We start from the raw sequence: 8763 nt of genomic DNA on the forward strand, positions 1-8763 counted from the left end.
GATATTGAGTCCGAGTGGACCATGTTCTCCACCTCCATTGTCGAAGCGGCCGCTCGGAGCTGTGGCAGTAAGGTCTCCGGTGCCTGTCGAGGCGGCAATCCCCGAACCCGGTGGTGGAAACCGGAAGTAAGGGATGCCGTCAAGCTGAAGAAGGAGTCCTACCTGGCCTGGTTGGCTTGTGGGACTCCTGAGGCAGCTGACGGGTACCGGCAGGCCAAGCGAACTGCAGCCCGGGTGGTTATCGAGGCAAAAACTCGGGCCTGGGAGGAGCTCGGTGAGGCCATGGAGAAGGACTATCGGCTGGCCTCGAAGAGATTCTGGCAAACCGTCCGGCGCCTCAGGAGGGGAAAGCAGTGCCCCACCAATGCTGTTTACAGTAGAGGTGGGGAGCTGTTGACCTCAACTGGGGATGTCGTTGGACGGTGGAAGGAATACTTCGAGGATCTCCTCAATCCCGCCGTCACGTCTTCCATTGAGGAAGCAGAGGCTGAGGGCTCAGAGGCGGACTCGTCCATCACCCAAGCTGAAGTCACCGAGGTAGTAAAGAAACTCCTCGGTGGCAGGGCACCGGGGGTGGATGAGATCCGCCCTGAGTACCTCAAGTCTCTGGATGTTGTGGGGCTGTCTTGGCTGACACGCCTCTGCAGCATCGCGTGGCGGTCGGGGACAGTGCCTCTGGAATGGCAGACCAGGGTGGTGGTCCCTCTTTTTAAGAAGGGGGACCGGAGGGTGTGTTCCAACTATAGGGGGATCACACTTCTCAGCCTACCTGGGAAAGTCTATGCCAGGGTACTGGAGAGGAGAATACGGCCGATAGTAGAACCTCGGATTCAGGAGGAACAATGTGGTTTTCGTCCAGGCCGTGGAACACTGGACCAGCTCTATACCCTCTACAGGGTGCTGGAGGGTTCATGGGAGTTTGCCCAACCAGTCCACATGTGCTTTGTGGATTTGGAAAAGGCATTCGACTGTGTCCCTCGCGGCGGCCTGTGGAGGGTGCTCCGGGAGTATGGGGTCGGGGGCCCTTTACTAAGGGCTGTCCGGTCCCTGTATGACCGAAGCAGGAGCTTGGTTCGCATTGCCGGCAGTAAGTCAGACTTGTTCCCGGTGCATGTTGGACTCCGGCAGGGCTGCCCTTTGTCACCGGTTCTGTTCATAATTTTTATGGACAGAATTTCTAGGCGCAGCCAGGGGTCGGAGGGTGTCCGGTTTGGTGACGACACGATTTCGTCTTTGCTCTTTGCAGATGATGTTGTCGTGTTGGCTTCATCAGACCAGGACCTTCAGCATGCACTGGGACGGTTTGCAGCCGAGTGTGAAGCGGCTGGGATGAGAATCAGCACCTCCAAATCCGAGGCCATGGTCCTCAGTCGGAAAAGGGTGGCTTGCCCACTTCAGGTTGGTGGGGAGTTCCTGCCGCAAGTGGAGGAGTTTAAGTATCTTGGGGTTTTGTTCACGAGTGAGGGAAGGGTGGAACGGGAGATTGACAGACGGATCGGTGCAGCTTCTGCAGTAATGCGGTCGATGTACCGGTCTGTCGTGGTGAAGAAGGAGCTGAGCCGCAAGGCGAAACTTTCGATTTACCGGTCAATCTACGTTCCTACTCTCACCTATGGTCATGAGCTCTGGGTCATGACCGAAAGGACAAGATCCCGGATACAGGCGGCTGAAATGTGCTTCCTCCGCAGGGTGGCTGGGCGATCCCTTAGAGATAGGGTGAGAAGCTTAGTCACTCGGGAGGAGCTCGGAGTAGATCCGCTGCTCCTCCACATCGAGAGGGGTCAGCTGAGGTGGCTCGGGCATCTGTTCCGGATGCCTCCTGGACGCCTTCCTGGGAAGGTGTTCCGGGCGCGTCCCACTGGGAGGAGACCCCGGGGAAGACCTAGGACACGCTGGAGAGACTATGTCTCCCGGCTGGCCTGGGAACGCCTTGGTGTCCCCCCGGAAGAGCTGGAAGAAGTGTCTAGGGAGAGGGAAGTCTGGGCATCTTTGCTTAGACTGCTGCCCCCGCGACCCGGCATCGGATAAGCGGGAGAAGATGGATGGATGGATGGATGTCACAAAGTAGACAAACTATTAGATTTCAAAAAAGAAACACAATTCTGCTAACTTGGCTGTTTTGAGGCTTGAACCCACAACCTTGTGGGGACCTGCTGATAGATAAACCAATGCCTTAACACATTGAGCTATTCTCTCCCAGGTCTGCAAGCAGTCAATTAGCCTAATGACCCAACATGGCTTCTTTTCCATACTTCAACACCATGTAACTGATATTAAAATAAGGCCACACAAGTCTTTCAAAAAGGACAAAGAAAAAAGCAATCTTTTAAACAGGTCTCTTTAATTATCAAATAGAGTTACAGTTTAATGTCACAAAATAGAAAAACTTTTAGATTTCAAAAAAGAAACAAAATTCTGTTACATTGGCTGTTTCTGGGCTTGAACCCACAACCTTTTTGGGACCTGCTGATAGATAAACCAATGCCTTAACACATTGAGCTATTCTCTCCCAGGTTGGCAAGCAGACAATAAGCCTAATGACCCTAAAAGGCTTCTTTTCCATGCTTCAACACCATGTAACTCATATTAAAAGAAGGCCACACAAGTCTTTCAAAAAGGACAAAGGAAAAAGCAATCTTTTAAACAGGTCTTTTTAATTATCAAATAGATTTACAGCATTATGTCACAAAGTAGACAAACTTTTAGATTTAAAAAAAGAAATACAATTCGGTTACCTTGGCTGTTTTGGGGCTTGAACCAACAACGTTGTTGGGACCTGTTGATACATAAACCAATGCCTTACCACATTGAGCTATTCTCTCCCAGGGCTGCAAGCAGTCAATAAGCCTAATGAACTAAGTTGGGTTCTTTTCCATACTTCACTACTTCAATACTTCAATCATATTAAAAGAAGGCCAAACAATTCTTTCAAAAAAGACAAAGAAAAAGCAATCTTTTAAACAGGTCTCTTAAATTATCAAATAGAATTACAGTTTAATGTCACAAAGTAAAAAAACTATTAGATTTCAAAAAAGGAATACAATGCTGTTACGTTGGCTGTTTCGAGCCTTGAACCCACAACCTTGGAGGGGCCTGCCGAAAGATAAACCAATGCTTTAACACATTGAGCTATACTCTCCTATTTCTGCAAGCAGTCAATAAGCCTAATGAACCAATATGGCTTCTTTTTCATACCTTAATACCATGTAACGCATTAAAAGAAGGCCAAACAATTCTTTCAAAAAAGACAAAGAAAAAAACAATCTTTTAAACAGGTCTCTTTAATTATCAAATAGATTTACAGTTTAATGTCACAAAGTAGACAAACTATTAGATTTCAAAAAAGAAACACAATTCTGTTACCTTGGCTGTTTTGGGGCTTGAACCCACAACCTTGTGGGGACCTGCTGATAGATAAACCAATGGCTTAACACATTGAGCTATTCTCTTCCAGGTCGGCAAGCAGTCAATAAGCCTAATGACCCTAAAAGGATTCTTTTCCATGCTTCAACACCATGTATCTCATATTAAAAGAAGGCCACACAAGTCTTTCAAAAAGGACAAAGAAAAAAGCAATCTTTTAAACAGGTCTTTTTAACTATCAAATAGATTTACAGCGTTATGTCACAAAGTAGACAAACTTTTAGATTTAAAAAAAGAAATACAATTTTGTTACCTTGGCTGTTTTGGGGCTTGAACCAACAACCTTGTTGGGACCTGTTGATACATAAACCAATGCCTTAACACATTGAGCTATTCTCTCCCAGGGCTGCAAGCAGTCAATAAGCCTAATGAACTAAGTTGGGTTCTTTTCCATACTTCACTACCATGTAAATCATATTAAAAGAAGGCCAAACAATTCTTTCAAAAAAGACAAAGAAAAAAGCAATCTGTTAAACAGGTCTCTTTAATTATCAAATAGATTTACAGTTTTATGTCACAAAGTAGACAAACTATTGGATTTAAAAAAAGAAACACAATTCTGTTACTTTGGCTGTTTCGTGGCTTGAACCCACAACCTTGTGGGGACCTGCTGATAGATAAACCAATGCCATAACACATTGAGCTATACTCTCCTATTTCTGCAAGCAGTCAATAAGCCTAATGAACCAACATGGCTTCTTTTACACACTTCAACACCATGTAACTCATTAAAAGAAGGCCAAACAATTCTTTCAAAAAAGACAAAGAAAAAAGCAATCTTTTAAACAGGTCTTTTTAACTATCAAATAGATTTACAGCGTTATGTCACAAAGTAGACAAACTTTTAGATTTAAAAAAAGAAATACAATTCTGTTACCTTGGCTGTTTTGGGGCTTGAACCAACAACCTTGTTGGGACCTGTTGATACGTAAACCAAAGCCTTAACACATTGAGCTATTCTCTCCCAGGGCTGCAAGCAGTCAATAAGCCTAATGAACTAAGTTGGGTTCTTTTCCATACTTCAACACCATGTAAATCATATTTAAAGAAGGCCAAACAATTCTTTCAAAAAAGACAAAGAAAAAAGCAATCTGTTAAACAGGTCTCTTTAATTATCGAATAGATTTACAGCGTTATGTCACAAAGTAGACAAACTATTGGATTTAAAAAAAGAAACACAATTCTGTTACCTTGGCTGTTTTGTGGCTTGAACCCACAACCTTGTGGGGACCTGCTGATAGATAAACCAATGCCATAACACATTGAGCTATACTCTCCTATTTCTGCAAGCAGTCAATAAGCCTAATGAACCAACATGGCTTCTTTTCCACACTTCAACACCATGTAACTCATATTAAAAGAAGGCCAAACAATTCTTTCAAAAAAGACAAAGAAAAAAGCAATCTGTTAAACAGGTCTCTTTAATTATCAAATAGAATTACAGTTTTATGTCACAAAGTAGACAAACTTTTAGATTTAAAAAAAGAAATACAATTCTTTTACCTTGGCTGTTTTGGGGCTTAAACCAACAACCTTGTTGGGACCTGTTGATACATAAACCAATGCCTTAACACATTGAGCTATTCTCTACCAGGTCTGCAAGCAGTTAATAAGCCTAATGAACCAACATGGCTTCTTTTCCATACTTCAACACCATGTAACTGATATTAAAAGAAGGCCACACAAGTCTTTCAAAAAGGACAAAGAAAAAAGCAATCTTTTAAACAGGTCTCTTTAATTATCAAATAGATTCACAGTTTAATGTCACAAAGTAGACAAATGTTTAGATAAAAAAAAAAGCAGTCAGTAAGGCTAATGAACCAGCATGGCTTCTTTTCCATACTTCACTACCATGTAACTCATGTTAAAAAAAGGCCAAAAAAGTCTTTCAAAAAGTACAAAGAAAAATAGCAATCCTTTAAACAGGTCTCTTTACTTATCAAATAGATTTACAGTGTTATGTCACAAAGTAGACAAACTATTAGATTTCAAAAAAGAAACATAATTCTGTTACCTTGGCTGTTTCAGGGCTTGAACCCACAACCTTTTTGGGGCCTGCTGATAGATAAACCAATGCCTTAACACATTGAGCTATTCTCTCCCAGGTTGGCAAGCAGTCAATAAGCCTAATGACCCTAAAAGGATTCTTTTCCATGCTTCAACACCATGTAACTCATATTAAAAGAAGGCCACACAAGTCTTTCAAAAAGGACAAAGAAAAAAGCAATCTTTTAAACAGGTCTTTTTAACTATCAAATAGATTTACAGTGTTATGTCACAAAGTAGACAAACTTTTAGATTTAAAAAAAGAAATACAATTCTGTTACCTTGGCTGTTTTGGGGCTTGAACCAACAACCTTGTTGGGACCTGTTGATACATAAACCAATGCCTTAACACATTGAGCTATTCTCTCCCAGGGCTGCAAGCAGTCAATAAGCCTAATGAACTAAGTTGGGTTCTTTTCCATACTTCACTACCATGTAACTCATATTAAAAGAAGGCCAAACAATTCTTTCAAAAAAGACAAAGAAAAAAGCAATCTGTTAAACAGGTCTCTTTAATTATCAAATAGATTTACAGTTTTATGTCACAAAGTAGACAAACCTTTAGATTTAAAAAAAGAAAAACAATTCTGTTACCTTGGCTGTTTTGGGGCTTGAACCAACAACCTTGTTGGGACCTGTTGATACATAAACCAATGCCTTAACACATTGAGCTATTCTCTACCAGGTCTGCAAGCAGTTAATAAGCCTAATGAACCAACATGGCTTCTTTTCCATACTTCAACACCATGTAACTGATATTAAAAGAAGGCCACACAAGTCTTTCAAAAAGGACAAAGAAAAAAGCAATCTTTTAAACAGGTCTCTTTAATTATCAAATAGATTTACAGTTTTATGTCACAAAGTAGACAAACTATTGGATTTAAAAAAAAGAAACACAATTCTGTTACCTTGGCTGTTTCGTGGCTTGAACCCACAACCTTGTGGGGACCTGCTGATAGATAAAACAATGCCATAACACATTGAGCTATACTCTCCTATTTCTGCAAGCAGTCAATAAGCCTAATGAACCAACATGGCTTCTTTTCCACACTTCAACACCATGTAACTCATATTAAAAGAAGGCCAAACAATTCTTTCAAAAAAGACAAAGAAAAAAGCAATCCGTTAAACAGGTCTCTTTAATTATCAAATAGATTTACAGTTTTATGTCACAAAGTAGACAAACTTTTAGATTTAAAAAAAGAAATACAATTCTTTTACCTTGGCTGTTTTGGGGCTTGAACCAACAACCTTGTTGGGACCTGTTGATACATAAACCAATGCCTTAACACATTGAGCTATTCTCTACCAGGTCTGCAAGCAGTTAATAAGCCTAATGAACCAACATGGCTTCTTTTCCATACTTCAACACCATGTAACTGATATTAAAAGAAGGCCACACAAGTCTTTCAAAAAGGACAAAGAAAAAAGCAATCTTTTAAACAGGTCTCTTTAATTATCAAATAGATTCACAGTTTAATGTCACAAAGTAGACAAATGTTTAGATAAAAATAAAAAGCAGTCAGTAAGGCTAATGAACCAGCATGGCTTCTTTTCCATACTTCACTACCATGTAACTCATGTTAAAAAAAGGCCAAAAAAGTCTTTCAAAAAGTACAAAGAAAAATAGCAATCCTTTAAACAGGTCTCTTTACTTATCAAATAGATTTACAGTGTTATGTCACAAAGTAGACAAACTATTAGATTTCAAAAAAGAAACATAATTCTGTTACCTTGGCTGTTTCAGGGCTTGAATCCACAACCTTTTTGGGACCTGCTGATAGATAAACCAATGCCTTAACACATTGAGCTATTCTCTCCCAGGTCGGCAAGCAGTCAATAAGCCTAATGACCCTAAAAGGATTCTTTTCCATGCTTCAACACCATGTAACTCATATTAAAAGAAGGCCACACAAGTCTTTCAAAAAGGACAAAGAAAAAAGCAATCTTTTAAACAGGTCTTTTTAACTATCAAATAGATTTACAGTGTTATGTCACAAAGTAGACAAACTTTTAGATTTAAAAAAAGAAATACAATTCTGTTACCTTGGCTGTTTTGGGGCTTGAACCAACAACCTTGTTGGGAACTGTTGATACATAAACCAATGCCTTAACACATTGAGCTATTCTCTCCCAGGGCTGCCAGCAGTCAATAAGCCTAATGAACTAAGTTGGGTTCTTTTCCATACTTCACTACCATGTAAATCATATTAAAAGAAGGCCAAACAATTCTTTCAAAAAAGACAAAGAAAAAAGCAATCTGTTAAACAGGTCTCTTTAATTATCAAATAGATTTACAGTTTTATGTCACAAAGTAGACAAACTATTGGATTTAAAAAAAGAAACACAATTCTGTTACCTTGGCTGTTTCGTGGCTTGAACCCACAACCTTGTGGGGACCTGCTGATAAATAAACCAATGCCATAACACATTGAGCTATACTCTCCTATTTCTGCAAGCAGTCAATAAGCCTAATGAACCAACATGGCTTCTTTTTCACACTTCAACACCATGTAACTCATATTAAAAGAAGGCCAAACAATTCTTTCAAAAAAGACAAAGAAAAAAGCAATCTTTTAAACAGGTCTTTTTAACTATCAAATAGATTTACAGCGTTATGTCACAAAGTAGACAAATTTTTAGATTTAAAAAAAGAAATACAATTCTGTTACCTTGGCTGTTTTGGGGCTTGAACCAACAACCTTGTTGGGACCTGTTGATACGTAAACCAAAGCCTTAACACATTGAGCTATTCTCTCCCAGGGCTGCAAGCAGTCAATAAGCCTAATGAACTAAGTTGGGTTCTTTTCCATACTTCAACACCATGTAAATCATATTAAAAGAAGGCCAAACAATTCTTTCAAAAAAGACAAAGAAAAAAGCAATCTGTTAAACAGGTCTCTTTAATTATCAAATAGATTTACAGCGTTATGTCACAAAGTAGACAAACTATTGGATTTAAAAAAAAAAAAACACAATTCTGTTACCTTGGCTGTTTTGTGGCTTAAACCCACAACCTTGTGGGGACCTGCTGATAGATAAACCAATGCCTTACCACATTGAGCTATACTCTCCTATTTCTGCAAGCAGTCAATAAGCCTAATGAACCAACATGGCTTCTTTTCCACACTTCAACACCATGTAACTCATATTAAAAGAAGGCCAAACAATTCTTTCAAAAAAGACAAAGAAAAAAGCAATCTGTTAAACAGGTCTCTTTAATTATCAAATAGATTTACAGTTTTATGTCACAAAGTAGACAAACTTTTAGATTTAAAAAAAGAAATACAATTC

Source organism: Silurus aristotelis (assembly GCF_946808225.1).
Source record: "Silurus aristotelis genome assembly, chromosome: 15".
Taxonomy (NCBI): Eukaryota; Metazoa; Chordata; class Actinopteri; order Siluriformes; family Siluridae; genus Silurus; species Silurus aristotelis.